General features: G+C 36.9%; 1 protein-coding gene and 1 non-coding gene across 3 annotated transcripts in view; both read right to left on the bottom strand.

Annotated features, from left to right (window-relative positions):
• The window catches only part of CDH20 (cadherin 20), a 217,809-nt gene that overhangs the window by 158,652 nt on the left and 40,566 nt on the right, over nt 1-18,591 (bottom strand). The gene's annotated exons all lie outside the window — the stretch shown is intronic.
• Nucleotides 116-224, bottom strand: LOC112611796. The gene has a single exon (XR_003116757.1). It is a non-coding gene; the product is annotated as a U6 spliceosomal RNA (small nuclear RNA).

The raw sequence follows: 18,591 nt of genomic DNA, 5'->3' as shown, positions 1-18,591 counted from the left end.
TTTTAAATTTTTGCCTGTTTTCATTTTTTATTGGATTGTTACGTTTTCTTTTTCATTTGTATTTTTTTATTTCATTTTAAGTTCCAGGATCCATGTATGGGATATGCAGGTTTGTAAAAATATGGAATGCTTCACGAATTTGCGTGTCACCTTTGCACAGGGGCCATGCTAATCTTCTCTGTATCATTCCAATTTTAGTATATATGTGCTGCTGAAGCGAGCACTGTGGGTCTCTCTCTACATTTGAAAAATGTTGATCTCCATAATCAGGTCTCTATGATAGTTCCTTGTATGGATTAACTATTACATATTCAGTAATCTCCTGATGGACTTTTTTTTCAATTGCAAATGACTCTGCAAATTGTATCATGTATTAATTGTCTGATTGTTCCCTTAATGGATATTTTATATTGGTTGCCAGACCAACTCTCAGAAACATACTAGTTTATTCTCTCACTAATAGCGCATAAGACTTCCATTGTCTATCCCCTTTTGAACCCCAGTGTATTGTCAGTCATTTTAATTTTAGCTGGCAAATAGGTAAACACAATTCAATATTTTAACTTGCATTCTTCTGATTACTCATGAGACTGGCCATCTTTTCATGTGTTTACTGATCATTTATATTTGTTATTTTGTAGATTGTCTATTTCTTTTGCCTATTTATGTCTCAGGATATTCTTTTCCATGTTGATGAAACATAACTTTTTTGTAACCCTTTGTCATATGTACGTAGCAAAAGTGTTTGCTAGATTTTTGTTCGCCTTTTAATCTTCTTGACAGGGTTTCCTATTCTACTTTGTTCTGCTTTTACCATATATATATTTCTTTTCACTTCTAAGTAGCGTCTGTCATCTGTCAGTGGTTTTCTTTATGGTTCTAGTTTTGTTGACATATTCAAAAGGCCTTCCTCACTGCAAGGCTAGAAAAAGGTTTTCCAGTGCTTTATTTTCTATTATGAATTTACTTGGAATTCAGTGTGAGGAGTAAGGGAGGGATACTTATTTATTTAGCAAGCACCTAGTCAATTGTCCTAATACCTTTTCTTGAATAACCATTATTTCCTTCTCTATTAGAAATGCCATCTTTTTTATTTACCAAATCCCCAAATACATTTGAGCTCAATTCTGAACTCTGTATTCTGTTTTTGATCTCTCATCCTGTGCCAGATTCACGCTGTTTTAATTACTGTTATTTTGTAACACAGTTTTTATATCTGGCAGTGCAGTTTTATCCACATTATTCTTCTTTGTCAAGTCTTCCTGGTTATTTTTAAATATTTATTCTTCAAAATGGATTTTAGAATTATTTTCCCAACTTACACAAAAATATCCTGTCACAAGTTTGGTAGGACTTAAATTACATTTATACGTTTGCTTTACTCTAGCATTCTGGGTCATTACAAGTTTTTTCAAATAGTGACTGAAGTAATTTAATTTGCAATCAAGTAAAATTTGGCATATATTGTGACCTATCTTTCTGAAATATATGAGAAACTGACAAGCTGTATGTTATGTAATTCACTAAATCACTGTATGGTTCTAGATGATTTATTCATTCCACAAATATTTACTGAGCTAAGCATATGCTGGGTGCTGTTTTGAGTACTGGGATACATGGTGAATGGGCAGGATCCCTGTTCTCATATTCCAGAGGGGAGAAGCAGTGGAGCTTGCCTTTGACAACAGATGGGGTGGGGGTAAGGGTGGGAAGGCCACAGTGACTGCCGACAAGTCTTTCCAAAAATACTTGCTTGGAAAAGAAGAAAGGAAATTGAGTGGCAGTTGGTCATGGGGGCAAGGAAGGTTTTTGTTTTGTTTTTAAAGTGACAGTCACTGGAGCATATTTATGTGCTGCAAAATGATCACCAGAAAGAGAGAAAATAAATATACGGAAGAGAAAGGAGATGCTTGCAGGATCCAGCTCCTTGAAGGTGAAAGTAGGTGGAATGTACTCCACAAGTGGCATGTTAGCTTTTTTTTTTTTTTTTTTTTTTTTAAATTTATTATTATTATACTGTAAGTTGTAGGGTACATGTGCATAACGTGCAGGTTTGTTACATATGTATACTTGTGCCTTGTTGGTGTGCTGCACCCATCAACTCGTCATTTACATCAGGTATAACTCCCAATGCAATCCCTCCCCCCGCCCCCCTCCCCATGATAGGCCCCGGTGTGTGATGTTCCCCTTCCCGAGTCCAAGTGATCTCATTGTTCAGTTCCCACCTATGAGTGAGACCATGCGGTGTTTGGTTTTCTGTTCTTGTGATAGTTTGCTAAGAATGATGGATTCCAGCTGCATCCATGTCCCTACAAAGGACACAAACTCATCCTTTTTTATGGCTGCATAGTATTCCATGGTGTATATATGCCACATTTTCTTAATCCAATCTGTCACTGATGGACATTTGGGTTGATTCCAAGTCTTTGCTATGGTGAATAGTGCTGCAATAAACATACGTGTGCATGTGTCTTTATAGCAGCATAATTTATAATCCTTTGGGTATATACCCAGTAATGCTTTTGCTTTTGATAGAAGGAGCAAATTAATAATAGAAATTTCAGAAAGAGTGGGCCCAGATACAAGCAGATTAGTGTTTATATCACTACAGAAAGTAAAGAGGTGTCTTTGCATGGGCAATAACCACATTTATACTACTATACCAATTATTCATCCATTTCAGCAAAAATGGGGATGTTTTATTCCAGTGTTAAGCTTAGACGTCATAACTTCTTTGTTGGAAACTGAATTTTGTAGGGCTGAAAGCAGTGCTTAAAACAATGTCTGGGACACATATGACACTTAATATTTATTGAATAAGTACACAAATTCATCTTATATTGCTGAATGGAATTTTCATACTGTCTAGGTGATATCATATCTCCTGTACAGAACTGTCCTGATTCTTAGTACTTCCATGTCAGTATGTAATATTTGTGTAACTTCACCATATGCTATAGTAGAAAAGGCATTGAACTTGGAGACAGAAGGCTTGGATTCAATCATCTGCCTTGCCAGTTTGTAGTTACTTAAAGCTGGGGAAGTTACTTAGCTTCTCTGGGTTTTACTTTTCTCATCGTAAAATGAGCCAATTGGGATAAATCAGTGTTTTTCAATCCTTTTAAACTGTTGGATATTTTCTTTGCATGAAAGGTTTTCTGGAGCCTACTATGTAAAGCAGGTAATCGAGGACTCCTCAGACTTAAGTAGAGATGTGAGAAGGGGAGCCCCACCCATCCTGCAGCAGTGTCCTTGAGCCTGTCTCAACCCTGCCTTCATTTTGCTGAATGGAGCTTCTCAGAGCAGAATTTACAGAACTCATAAGATGAGCTCTGAGGGCTTTAAGAATTGCATAAACTATGGCGTGTTCTACCTGATGTGATTTTAATCATCCTGTGAACTAAAGAGTGCATGGTACTATTATGTCTGTTTCACAGATGGGAAAACAAGGTTCAGAGTTTATCATGGGCTGAAATTTCTTGCCTAGTAGATGGAGGAGCAGAGATGAGAGCCCCAGTCCTTTTGTTGCCATCAAATGATTTCCCTCATCTGGCTTTCTGTTGATTCAGTGAAGACTCTGACTAAAATACCCGAAAGAATTTCTAACTTGTATTACTGTTCACATCCACACGCATGTCATAAAATCACTTAAAACTGTTTGCCTAAATGTTTTTCCACACCTGAATTAGCTAAGTTACAGAACCTTTAATCAAATTGTGAAAAATAATGAGCTGTGAGGAATCATTATAATTTCTCAACAGAAATCTCTAAAATGCAAATCAAATGAATTGGCTGAATACTTAAATCCGTTTAATTTTGAAATTAGTTTCATTTTTGAAACAATCTTCAGATTGAGACAGATGAGGCATGCAGTCCTACTTATTGTGAACCGTGGTAAAATAAGAAATCAGTTTTAACCCAAATGCATATTGAGAAATTAAAAGTTAAGACTAAACATTGAGTTGGGAGGAATTGACAATTGGGGTTGCCTCATCAGATAAGGGCCGTCACTCCAGATTAACTGTCGTTCCCCTAGTATGTGCTCTACTCTCATGTTTGAGTTTCTACATGCTGATCTTTCTCTTGGAATACTCTTCTTGGCCAGATAAAAATATTACTCATTCATCAAGGCTCATTTCATAAACTGCTTTCTCTGTTTAGCTCACTCATCCTCATGGCGCCTCCTCCTTCCTGGACAGAATTAATCTCCTTCCCCTGTGAACTCCCCTAGAACTTTGCACTGTAGGTATAGCACTCTTTACACTGCCATATAGCTAGCTGTAAAATCTGTCCTCCTTGCCAGGTTTTAATTTCTGCAAGGGCAGAGAACATTAAATATTGTAAGGGGTTTTTCCCCCACTATAAAAGTAACATACACTCAGTGAGACAAAATTGGGGAAAATGCAACAGAATTTAAAATGAAAAAGAGTCATTTCACTTATCCATTGCCCATATACAATCAGTGCTTAGAATTTGAAATAATTCATCTAATGTTTCCTCCACCATGGACAAGCATTGAGTTTAATTGGGTAGACATTGTTGATTTCGAAGCACTAGAAGACTGTAAATCTCTCTGTCTCTGTATGACTCTTGATGTACAGTGTAGTTGGCTGGCAGACATATAATGATGTCTGTGTATACACATATAATTCTGTAGATATTTAGAATAAAGAAGGGGTTTGCTTAAAGTATGGTCAAGCTTGTTTGGAAAGTATTTCATGAAGGCCCTTCACTCTGGAAATCACATGCGTCCTTATCGCAAAATTTAGCAGACTTTAATGAATTCCAGCTGTTTTGTCAAGTGAGAAGTGGTTATTTATTGAATTGAGCAAACTGACACATATCCCAAATGGTGAAAACATGCTCCTGTAGGTCCTCACAGTTAATGGTCTGAGGGTAATCAGGAACGAGTACCATGTTGCCTTGACAGATCCATCATTGCACTGAAGAACATGTTGCTTCAACTTTGAGTTCAGACCCTGGCAATTGTCTGCCTCTGGCTTCTCACTCTTCTTCCATTCTCTACTTCTTTTGGTAGGACTGACAGTCTGTGCTGTGGTAAGAAAGCTGGGCTCCAGAACTGCAGTCTGAGAGGTGTGCTTGCCGTCAGGACCACACTGTTGGTCATTGGCATCAGTTCACTCTAATGAACATGAACAATGGCATGGAAGCTGTTCTATTTGTGAAGGTTGAATAGATGTATGGATGAAAATAGATCACTAATACCGGAGTTCCTGGCTGACAAAAATTGAGATAGTACCAAATTACTCACCCACAGGATACTATTAATTTAGGCACTTTCATATTTATAACTTTTTTTTTTAAAGTATAAGAGTTATAACAGTTCCTTGTAGAAACTTTGTAAAATGTAGAAATAGATAAAAACGCAAATCAAAATCAACTATATACCTGCCACACAGAAATATTGACTCAACATTTTCATATAGTTTACTTTCAATCTATTTCTCTTAATATACAGATACATGAGATCATATTGTATATAAATATTCTATCCTTTTTTCATTTAGCTTTTGATATTTACATTTTGAGATAGATCACTTTAAGTAAATATTGAAACATTTTAAAAGCTTAACGTTCTGTCAAAAGAATGAAATAAAATTAACCATTCTTCTATTGTTCAATAGCTAGGCTGGTTTCATTCTTTTCAGTGCTAGATATAAAATTTCAAAGAATATATTTCTATGTAAATTATTGTCCTAATTTTAATTATTTCCTTATGGTAAATATGTATCACAGGAATTATTACACCAAAGGGTGTCTTAATTTGTTTGGGCTTCTACAACAAAATATCCCAAATGGGTGGCTCATCAACAACAGAAATTTATTTCTCATAGTTCTGGAGGCTGGAAAATCCAAAGTCACATCATAGGCATACTCAGTTTCTTGTTCATAGACAGTGCCTTCTCCATGAGACCTCAAATGAAAGGAGGGGGGAGAGTGTCTCTCTCAGGCCTTTTTTAAAAAGGGCAGTAATCCCTGCGTGACCTTATAAAAGGGCCTAATCAATTGCCAAGTCAACTGCCAAAGGCCCCACCTGCAAATATCTTCACCTTGGTGATTAGCTTTTCACATACGAATTTTGAGGAAACACAAACATTCAGACCATAGCAAAGGATAGGAAGTGTCTAAGAGTCTGTATTTGTTGATAAATTTCTGACCAGAGAAGTTAGAGACATTTACCCTTCTATAAGTAATTGTTGCAGTATGTCCTCAAAAAATATTTGAAATGTTTGCTATTTTGGTAGGTATAAAGCATACCTTATTTTTTTAAGATTACACTCAATTAGTAGAGAAGTTAATTTTTTTTACATATTAATCCACTTGCATTTTCTATGTAAACTGTTAATATCTTTTTTTTTTTTTTTTTTTTTTTTTTGAGACAGAGTCTCACTCTGTTGCCCAGGCTGGAGTGCAATGGTGCAAACTCCGCCTCCCAGGTTCAAGCGATTCTCCTGCCTCAACCTCCTGAGTAGCTGGGACTACAAGCACGTGCCACCACACCCATCTAATTTTTGTATTTTCAGTAGAGACGGAGTTTCACCATGTTGGCCAGTTGGTCTCAAACTCCTGACCTTGTGATCTGCCTGCCTTGACCTCCAAAAGTACTAGAATTATAGGCATGAGCCACCACGCCCAGCTGTAAACTGTTAATATCTTTTATAAGGGGTCTTTGTGTTCTTCATAACTACCATAAGGTTTTTTTATCCCCCCAATTTTTTTTTTTTTTTTTTTGCCTTTTCATTTCATTTTTTTTTTCTTGAGGTATGGTCCATTATATTCATTGATATTATATATTTTTACTGTCTGTTTTTGCCTTTTGATTTTGATGTTTTGAGTGTAGGGAACTATATCACTGGTATATATTTCCTTTCATATATTTATGCTTAGAAAATTTATCTCCTTCAATAAAAGAAAGTATCTTCCTAAGTATGGATATTTATTTGTATTTCAATCTATATTCTTGTTTCTTTTCTATGTTTAAATCTGTTTTATTTTTTGTTCTGTCTTATTGCATTAACAAGAGCTTACTGACAGTCTCACATAATCATGGTGATAGTAAGCATAGATTTTTTTGTTTGCCATTGGTAGATATTGGCTGTCAGCTTAAGGTAAATATAGTTTATTATGTTAAAGTTGTTGACTTATATTCCTTTTTCTACTACAAATAAAATTTGTATATTATGATGAATTAAAGGCAGGTTTGGAGGTAAGATGTTGGGCATGTTCTTTAGGGTTTCTAAATGTTAATTATTAAATGGAGTCTGTGATGCTATCTTCTTGATAGGGTTAATGAGATGGTAAAAGGAGGTAACACATCTAAACCCCTTACCATAGGGCCTGGAAACTAGGAGGTGTTTAATAAATGTCAGCCATTATTTTTGCTATTCTTAGAAAAAGGTGGGAATTTTGTGAAATTCCTTGTATTCATTGAGCTAATCATATCACGCTTAATACTAATAGATATTCGTGTATTGATGGGATAAAGTACTTGGCTTCAGTAGATTTTTATTTTTATATGCTCTCAAATTTGCTTTTTAGTTTTTTTAAAGGTAAATATTAATGTCAGGCTTTTAGTAATCCTTAAGCTGGATGTTATCCATGAAGAAATCGGTTATTATTTGGGGCTAAGCCATGAATACTAAGAGAATCCTGTAGATTTTGTTAGGAAATAAAATCAGTATCTTCTTGAATTACCTATCAGATATTTATTTAGCACTCACAACTATAGTGGAAAGACAATGTCAGCCAATCTTTTTGACTACAAAGGCCTAGCAACCTTTTTGTTTAGGTTTTGTAAGATTATTGGGAAGGATTACTTGAGAAAAGATGCTACACTGTAAGATGGCACAGTGGTTTTAAGTTTTCTTGGCATAGGGAAGGCATTTCTTTCTACCTTCAGAAAATTTATTCCAAAAATTGAGACTGAAATATTGAAGCCTATGTTAACTTATTGTCAAAATTAGCCTGAACTGGGGCCATTTATCAATACAATTCTTGTTTTCGTTCCCCTGATGAGATACAGTGAAAAAGTTATGAATCATGATGATAAATGATTTTAATCTTCTTTTGGATTGAACATTCAGTACAGCATTTTTGGAATGATTTACTATTTTTAAAGGTCTCTAATGTGAAGATACCTGGTTGCCTGAGACAGTCTATTCACAAGCGTTTTGTAAGCCATTTTCACCCATCTGTAAAAATTTGAGAACCACCATCTCCTGTTTCTCTCAATTAAGGGAACAGGAATAAGTCGATTTGTTTTGCGGTTTCTTTTCATAAAAGAGAAGAAAGGCGTCTGTGACACACTTGTGTGCATGGTAGGAGAGGCTTCTTATGAGATCTGGCAATCTCATATATGGGATCTTTAGGTCACTTAGGAATATTTGTGTCACGTCCCATTCTTCCCCTACTACTTCAGCTTCTCCCTCTCCCCATCCGAGAAATTTCCACTGAGGCGGAGCCTCACCATGGCCATGCTCAGGAACTCTTTTCAAAAGAGTCTGTCTCTCCTTTCAATTCTGGAGGCATGGAAAAACAAAATGACTCTTTTTAATGTGCTAAAAATAGCATCAACTTAAAAATTCAGATTCTAAAAGTATCTCATTTTTCTGTTAACTCTCAGTAGAATTTCAGATATGTAAGTATTTATAACTGAAATTTTCTATCTTAAGCACCAGACCTTCATTAGAATTTTTTCTTTTTTCTTTCTTTCTTTTTTTCTTTCTTTTTCTTTTCTTTCTTCTTTTTTTTTTTTTAGGACAGAGTCTAGCTCTGTCTCCCAGGCTGGAGTGCAGTGGCGCGATCTAGGTTCACTGCAACCTCCGCCTCCTGGGTTCAAGTGATTCTTCTGCCTCTATCTACCAAGTAGCTGGGATTACAAACGCCACCATGCCTGGCTAATTTTTTGTATTTTTAGTAAAGATGGGTTTTTACCATGTTGGCCAGGCTGGTCTTGAACTCCTGACCTCAGGTGATCCACCTGCCTCGGCCTCCCAAAGTGCTGAGATTACAGGCATGAGCCACCACGCCTGGCCAGAATGTAACATTTTTGATTGAACTAATTCTCAATGGTATTGCCACTTCTCTTTAAAAATAGAGGACACAGAACATAATTGCAGTTTTTGATGGTTCAGTCTTTCAGATAAGCATTATTGATGATACTGTGCTATAATGATGTAAGTGAGTGCTTTTGTGGTCGTTCATTATGGGCCCAGCACTGTTCTAAGTGCCTTTCGGCAAATAAGTTATTTACTTCTATGTTTACTTAAATAAAACTCTATGTCATAGGTACCATGATTGCCTTCATTTTATAGGGATGAAACTGAGGCCTAGAGAGGTTGAGAAACTTGTCCAAGACCGTAATCTAGTCAGCAGAGAAGCGGAGATTCAAACCTTTGCCGCCAGAGTTCAAAATCTGTGCCTTTACCACCATATTATGTTCTTTCCTCGTGCCTTACACGGTGGATGCCTCTGGGCTAGCAAGGGCTGTTTGCCCTATTATTGTTCATTTTGAGTTCTTACATCTGTACATTAACATGTCTCCTTAAGCTTTCCTGCTGTCATCTACTATTTCTCACCATTTTCACTCTTTCTGCTTTTCAATTTGCTGCTATTCACAGGATTTGGGCTGGAAAATCAGAATAAAACTTACTAGAATTGTGTACCATCACCAAGTATGAATTCTGCAATAGGTTTAGTTTTGGATAAGGAAGAAAAACCAGAATTTTGGATAAGGAAGAAAAACCAGAAGTATTACAAAGAATAATAATTGCAATTATGTGTTGAGTTCTGACATTCTACATTAGATACTTAACCCTGTTACCACATTTAAAGCCCTGGATAGCTCCCAAAGTCAGGCCTATATTCCCCATGTTAAGAGTGGGAAACTGCCACTGGGAGGTAAAGGGATTTGATGAATCTACCCTCAGCTAGTAAGCTGAAACAGTTCAGGACTTCTTGACTCCAAAGCCCTTTTCTCATTCTACTTTTTGGCCATTAGGTTTTACTCTAGTTTCTTTAGCAAACACTTTTCAATTTAAGTAATCTTTCTTATTGTTAGCCTAATTACTATGATGCATTTAGAAGAATGTTTTGAAGTGTAGACTTAAAGCACAAAGTGATCTGAGGCTTTATATCAATAATAGTATAATAAACTTTTTGAAGGGTGATTTTAAACAGTCCACGATGTTTGTAATTTTAATAGCAGTGAAACGATGGATTGGAGTTAGATGTGTCTGAAGTCTAGAAGTCAGCAAGGCATCGTTTCAGTAGAGCATACAGCATGGATTAGGGGAAGAAAATAGGATTGATGAGCAAGAGACAGAGCCAAGAGACGTTTTGGATATGGAATTAGCAGAAGTTGTGACCATACTGGGGGAGGTAGTAATGAAAGAAGGGTCAAGGACAGCTTTGAAATTTCCAGTTTATTTGAATTGGTAAAAGAGATCTCATGTGTTGAGATGCAGAATGTAAAAGATGGAACAACTTTTGAGAGGGAAGGTCAGTTTTATTTTAAACATTTGAATGTGCTAAACTTGTGGGATGTTCAAGAAGAAATCTCAGACATCTGAAAATGAGGGTCTGTCTTCTGACAGTATTTGCAGCTCTTAGAGATTCTACAGGTTCTTAATGAGCAACCTGAGTGGTGTTTTTGATGAAGGTGGATTGTCTTGTATATCAGACATTTTTGGATTACCTCTCTAACATCCATCTCCCTTCTGTCTTTCTTGAAATTACTGAATTTCCCCTAGAACATGATTGGTGAATTTCTAATGCACTTTTCATCTGTGCAGCATGATAATTTTATTTATTGCAGACAACTAGAGGGTACCTCTCTTTCAAAGAAGGCAGGGAGGATAGGAGAGCAGGATAACCCCGAGGACACATAACTTTGGAGTTTTATAAGAACTACAAATAAATAGACCCACTCCAAAATTTTCTATAGTTAGGGAACAGAATAACACTACTTTTTGTTTTATTCCTTGCCCAAATGATTCTTTCAGAGAGACCCAAGTAAAATGCCTGATCAGAGATTAAATGAGAAATTCACAGTACATACCTTTAAATCTGCTTGTTAGGCCTAAAAATAATGCCTTACTTATGATTACAAGTTTCAGTGTGTTTCAGAATCTCTTTTCTTAGTTCCGAGCATCTTTGTCCACTTCAAATGACTGGCAACTTGGTGAAATTTAAATTTCTCCTTTCTTTTAAGTGTGATTTAGTTTAAAATAAGCACATAGGTAAGCACAAAAGTGCTTTAGCATGCTTCTTTAAAATGAGAAACACCCCTGTCCTTAGGGACTGTCAGATTTATGTCCTTAGATGAACAATAATTACATTAATAATTTGAAGGGCTAATTAGCATTTTATAGTAAACACATTGTTCATCACACTAAAAGGATGAGTATATGCTTTCTGCAGAATAATTGCTTTTCAAAATCAGAAGCCATTTATCTTACTTCAGCAATATATGCTACCAACTGACCAAGAGTATTCCTCTGCTGACTTTTTTCTAAATCTTTAATCTTTTTTTTTTTTTGAGATGGAGTTTCGCCCTTGTTTTCCAGGCTGGAGTGCAGTGGCACGATCTTAGCTCACTGCAGCCTCTGCCTCCTGTGTGCAAGCGATTCTCCTGCCTCAGCCTCCCAAAGTAGCTGGGATTACAGGCATGCGCCACCATGGGCTAATTTTGTAGTTTTAGTAGAGACAGGGTTTCAACATGTTGGTCAGGCTGGTCTCCAACTCCCGACCTCAGGTGATCCACCCGCCTCGGCCTCCTAAAGTACTGGGATTACTGGCGTGAGCCACTGCAACTGGTTGTCTTGATGATTTTTACAACAAAAGTTGCAGAAATTAAAACATGGAAATATGGACTGGCTTTAGTTTCTACTTGTGTGAACAACAACGAAAAAGCAACCCATACTTTGTCCTCTGTTTTTCATGTACTTCACTCTTTCCAGTGTTTCTTTTCTTACTTAATTTTACGATGGTATTTATAATATATATGTGTGATTTGAATTCACTTCCTCCCCTTTTCTTTCTTCGGTGTCATGAAATGCAGGAAATTGCCATGGTTATTTCTTTATTGCATTAACTCCTGAGAATACACTGATTTCACTTTAGTTTTTGCAAGTTCAAAGCTTACTGTGGATAAATGCAAGAAGACTTTTCATCAGGATATTGGCCTTCCTCCCCTGAAGCCCCCTTCAAGGGGTTTTATCTGCCTGCAGCCACTTTCAGTACTTCCCTAACCCACAGTTGCAGCAACTCCAAATTGACAGTCTTGTCAGAGCAAATGATCTAAAATAAACATCCGCGTGTCTGCCTGCATTAAGAATCCTGACAAGGATGCTTTGCCTGTATCAACTACAAGCCGACAGTCCTTAGAAGCACTTTGCTTATTGCCTTGGTTCAGTGGCTGAGGGAGAGTAGCTGTAAGGCCTGAAGTCTAATTTTGAATGGTTTAGGATGTTAAAATCCAAATGAAACCATCAAAGACCCCTCCCCCCCCCCCTTTCCTCCTCTTGACAGGTTTCTCAATTGCAATAGTTATCTCATGTATGTGAAACTCTTGGAATCAGTCAGCAAATTACATCAGGACAATCCCAACAGTACTATTTTGTATACAAAGACACTAGATGAGGAAATAAATGTAAATATCAAGCCCATAGTTTTACAGGCGAACCTCCTTTCTGATGTTTTCTTAGCTACTTAATGCCCACTAAAACTTTATCTTTGGGATTCATAATGGGAACTATATCACAATACCAAAAATTATCAGTTAATAATAGATACTCTGTCTTTGTGGTCCTAAAGAATATTCCGTAGACTTTCCTTTTCTCTAGTGAGCTTTATATTGTGAGCCCAGAAAGAGAAAAGACACTAAGTTTGTATATTCTGTATCTTAAAGCCAGAGAAGTCAATGCAGTCCTGGGAAGGGACTTTTCTATTAATGTTCTCAGGTTTGGCATCCTCAATACAGTGATTAATATTTGAACGTTACAAGTTTCCCAAAGAGCCCTAAGAAGAATTTGAAGGGAGCATAATAATGCTTCAAAGCTGTTGAAATTTTATGTGCCTAGCACAAATTAAGGAGAAATATCTTGATTATTATTAGGCTTATCTGATCTATTAAAATAGCCAGTTGAAATAAAAGAGAGCCACTCTTCTGCAGTAATTATCTAAACTGATTATCTGTGTTAACCATATCTGAGTCATTATCATTTTTATACATCACTTCAAGAGATACAGCCTAAAAGCCTGAAACTTATATAATAAGGGGAAAAACCTAATTGTAGATTTTCTTCTTTAATTTTAATTTTATATCACATTTATCGAAGTAATCTCAGGAAGTCTTTAATACTATAGGAAAACTACTGAGAGGAGAGAAGAAGGCCACAATTTAATTTATTATAACATTTTCTTAAATCACTACATGTTGCCTCTCAGACTATTTGCAGTATGTATTCTATTCCTGGCAAACAACCCTGAGTGTCTCATATTAATTGTGCTTAGAGTGTAGTTGTTTCCTTAAAATACACCCCAAGTCACACCTAGGCTGAAGCACCAAATGCCAGTTCTTTAGAATTTAAATTTTTAAAAAGCAGAACTATTTCCCCTGTTACCTACCTGAAAGTTTTGTCACATTTGATCTAAATCAGAGCTTTTACTAAGACAAAAAGAACAGTTACCAGTTGTAATGGTGAATTTTATGTCAGTTTGACTGGGCTGTGGCGTGCCAAACATTTGAGCAAACATCATTTTGGATGTCTTCATGAGGATGTTTCTGGATGAGATTAAAATCTGAGCCAGTAGACTGAGGAAAGCAGCTTTCCCTCTCCAACGTGAGCAGGCATCATCTAATCCACTGGATGCCTGAATAGAATGGAAAGGCTGTGTAAGGGGAAAATTTGCCTGTTCTGCCTGTCTTTGAGCTGGGACATCAGTCTTCTCCCACCTTTGGCCCTGGACTTGGACTGGAACTTTCACCATCAGTCTTCTGGGTCTCTAGTTTGCTACCTGCAGATCTTGAGACTTCTCAGGCTCACATACACATCTACCGTTGGCTCTGTTTCACTAGAGTACCATGGCAAATACATCAGCTAACCAAAGTCCACAGAATTTTGAAAAGGTGTTTCATACAACTAATATATTAAAATTTAATTTAGAATGCCCATAAAAGTATTTAATCTGCTCCTGGGGTAGAATGAGCCAATAGTGGGCAATCTGTTCTTTAGTGTTTTAGCCATTTCTGATGTGAACAGAGCCCTGTTGACCCCCTTGGGAATCTACTAGGAAAACGGGGACATCAAAGGAACTCCTGGGTCCCCCACAGACTTTCTCAGTTTAAGAAAGGTATAGGCCGGGCGCGGTGGCTCACGCCTGTAATCCCAGCACTTTGGGAGGCCGAGGCGGGCGGATCACAAGGTCAGGAGATCGAGACCACAGTGAAACCCCGTCTCTACTAAAAATACAAAAAATTAGCCGGGCGCGGTGGTGGGCGCCTGTAGTCCCAGCTACTCAGGAGGCTGAGGCAGGAGAATGGCGTGAACCCGGGAGGCGGAGCTTGCAGTGAGCCGAGATCGCGCCACTGCACTCCAGCCTGGGCGACAGCGCGAGACTCCGTCTCAAAAAAAAAAAAAAAAAAAAAAAAAAAAGAAAGGTATAGATTTCTCCTGCTTGGGTGGACCCTTCCTCAAAGTCCTGACATTTCAAAAATGTGAAATAAATAAGTCATTATTTGTCAGAATGTGAACTCAGTCTAATTGGTATAAGAGTTAGTAAGTGGCCCAATATGTGCAGATCTGTGGAGTGAACCGTAACATGGATCCAATACATAATATCTTCCTTCAAGATGTAGGCCCACAGTGTAAAAAAAACAGATATATCGTAATATTTGGAAACCCATGATGGAGTGCACAAATGAGCCGTTGAGGTAGGAATCCCTCATCTTGATTTGGTGGCAGCCAAATAAACTCCATTTACTAAAAAAAGGGATGTGTGCACTTGTTGGAAAATATTTAAAAATATTAATTTTAGTTCATTTTAATTTAAGAAATAAAATATATTTCTGAAGTGGTCACCAACGATTTAACAATGCGGCCAAATAAAAACTCAAAGTGGATTGGGCTGTCGGTGGAAGGGAGGGCTAAGAGGCTGGCCACTTACGAGGCTTTGCATGTCTCATGAAACCTGACCAATATACAAGTAATGGAAACTTATGTGGCCAAGTCTAATGTTTCAGTTCTACTGAGGCTGCCTCCTGGTTTTCTCCCTGTTTTTCTCCCCTGTTACGTTGTAATAGGGTTTATCTGGGGGCTTGACTGCCCAGCTAGAGGCCACATCCCCAGACTCCTTTGTGGCTAAATATGGTCCTGAAATTCTATTTCTCCAGTAAAATGTGAATAGGTGTACTAAGTACAACTTCTACAATAAATTGCCCAGACGGAAATTACCTGGTTCAGACTTCCTTTTCTCACCTTTCTGGTGAGGAAAAGGCACTGGGGGTGAATCAGCTTTGACTGTGTAGATTCTAAGGGCTCCAAGCTGGGAGGGACTCATGTCCCTGAATGACCTCATGGAGCAGAGCTGCCTCGCTTTCTGTCATGAAAGAAGAATAAATTATTCTCTACTTTTCTGGTCATATCAGCTAAGCCTTTATTGAGCCTAGCTAATACAGCTACTTATCCTTCCTAATGAAACAGCAGAAGAATCCCTCAGTTTACCTCATTGTCTCCTCTGATACCTCCCCTCCACACATAACCAACTCTGCCTGCATACACACCTATTCCTAACCTTTATCTCCCTGATTCCTGACCTTTTGAAAGCTGTTATGCCCTCAGATAGCTCAGAAGTTATAAGAAGAATCTTGTGAATAACTTTAAAGTTATTCACCAAATACACACACATGCTAAACTTATTTTACTCATAAAGAAACTGTCTTCAGAGTACCTTTTCTCATCAATAATTCCATCAGGTTTAGTGCTTAAGGCTTTTATATGTTTATTTTCTCTTTTTATTTTCTCTCTGTGTGTCTCACATATACATTATATGTGTTTTTAATAATAATTTAGAGTAACTAATGAGAAGTCCAACAAAAGGCAACTTTTTTGAAATATCAAATTGGAAAACTTCAGTTTTCAAAAGAATCAGCATCTAAGAAGCTCTCCATTTGTGTTCCACATTTAATGCTAGAAATCTCTCTTAGATAATGTGAACACTACTACTAGTAGTTTGGAGAAAAGTAACTCTCTAAAAAATAGCAGATAGGTGAATTTTGTATCAAAATGTTAACCAAAATTCCTAAAAAATGTACATGTAAAAATTCAGCAAAAATATATAGCCCTAATTCCTTGTTTCAAATAAAGGAATTTGTTGGTTTGTAGAAATGCTGCCTTAAGTGATTTTAGTAGTGCTGCTTTGTATCTTTCATATATTCGATATGAAAATCCTAGTCACTAGACTACTAGGGGTCTCAAATTCTATAATATTCTCTGCAGGAATGAATAAATAACCTTTTCTAAGAATTATAGACAAAGTTATTGTATTCATAAATGCAATAATTCATATATTTTAAGTAGTCAGTGTACTGTTAGGTTACTATTAGGTGTTATTTTAAATGTTAATAATTAAATTTTAATCATTGAATTCCATGATCTTAATGAAATAAAACTTAAATAATTAAGTCTATTCAAAGAAAGATGGAAGGAGAATGCATTTCTAAAAAAGAATACTTAACTTTTTTCTTTTAAACAAGATGAGCCCTGGACAATGTGAGCAATTAAAGACAGTAGTAATGAAATGGTTGTTCTGGTTCCTGATATTATTAAAAGTAAGAAAAAAAATTTAAGGGCAGTGTCTGGCATATGGTATCCTGTTAATTAAAGTTTGTTATTAAATGAATGAATAGTACCTCCTAGGGAGTGGGGGTAATGGGTGACACTTGAGTTGGTCTTTAAAGGATGAAGAAGGAGTTGACTAGATGGATGGAAGGAGAAGATAAGGAAGCATTCCAGGTGGAGAATAGCACATACAAAATACTGAAGAATGAAACAGCTTCCTTGCTTAGTGACCTGTAGGAAGTCTGTGTGATGGAAGAAGGGAGGGTGGAAGTAGCATAAGGGATTGTTTTCTCACCGCATTCAGCATGGCAACTTTCTTTTCACTAAAATCTAAGGCAGTCTGTATAAGCCAAGAGAGAGAAAGAAGCCACTCCCAGGCATTTCCAACTACAGCAGGAATTTATAGGGTCTGTGGAAGGATGAACCTCTGCAGAATTCAGCGCTGCATGAAATGCTTTAGTAGTTGTAAGAACAAAGAGCTTTTAAACACCTTCTATGCATACTTCAATTATGAACTCTCAGTAACCATAGACAAATCCTGAAGATTATTTGCTACTGCTATATCAGTTCTAATGCTAGGAAGTGACTAGTCCAATGTGGACTGGTCTGGACGGGACCTGAGATGAAGAGCGGCACACAGTGAGACATGTCCCTTAGCCTCTGATGAATAGGGATGGGGATTAAAGACAGATTCACATTATATATTACTTGATTTATGTACATTTCTCAATACTTTTTAGTAAATTCTGTAAGATTTATCCTGCACCACGAGTTCAGTAACTTTCAACTAATCTAATCTTTTTGCTGTCTTTATAAACGCCAACAATAAAATAACCTGTTTAGAAACTGCTAAAGACATGTAAATTGGGTGGAGAAACTGACAAATGATAAAATAAGAGGTTGTGCCCAGGGTGGATAGCCAGGAAAGAAACACCCTTTACAAAATGCACTAAGACTTGTGTCTTTTGGTTGCGCTTGGTTTGTGTAGACAGGTGTATCTAGTGACCTGCGTCTGAAACTGCAAGGACAAAATTAGCTCTTTAACACACAACTGGAAGCCAAGGTATTCAAGTCCATAAGAATCTAAAAACTCTGAAAGTGTTTAAAAATGGTTTAGGCAGAAAATTTTGTATAAGTTTTGAAAAAGGTGAGTAGATAATTCTGTGTAAAATGCTAGTCGATGTCATCCTAATGTTTTGAAAAACAAACACGGTCAGAATATAAAAATGTTACTCTATAACAAGAGAATAATTTTCATTTTTAGGGAAAGTAATGTACACAAATTTGTTCCCATATACCCTTTTGTAAATGGTAATAATTTTTGTTACAGTTTCCATTCAGAGGACTGGACCTGGAGTCTTACTTTGTTTTTTGATTTTAGATGGAAAAATGACCTTTTAAAGAGTTACAGGAATTTCCACTCATTTGGGGAAGACTATGTTTTTTTTTGTTTGTTTGTTTGTTTTGTTTGTTTTTTTATTTTTGGAGAAGCCCCTATGAGGGTAGGTGTAGTTATGCCCCTACTCACTAGTCTCAGAAAGTGTTGACAACAAGACAGCTGAATAAAGGCGTTTCACACTGAGGTGTTAAGAGTTACGTTTAATGATGGAGACTGGGTATATGGCCACCAAGGGCGAAAAATCTTTCCCCTTCCCTTCCTCCCGCAATATGTACACACTGTAAATTTGAATACAGACTGTTATATGCCTGAAAATTAAGAATTGATTTT

This window comes from Theropithecus gelada, chromosome 18, assembly GCF_003255815.1.
Source record: "Theropithecus gelada isolate Dixy chromosome 18, Tgel_1.0, whole genome shotgun sequence".
NCBI lineage: Eukaryota > Metazoa > Chordata > Mammalia > Primates > Cercopithecidae > Theropithecus > Theropithecus gelada.
This window is presented reverse-complemented; position numbering and strand designations above follow the sequence as displayed.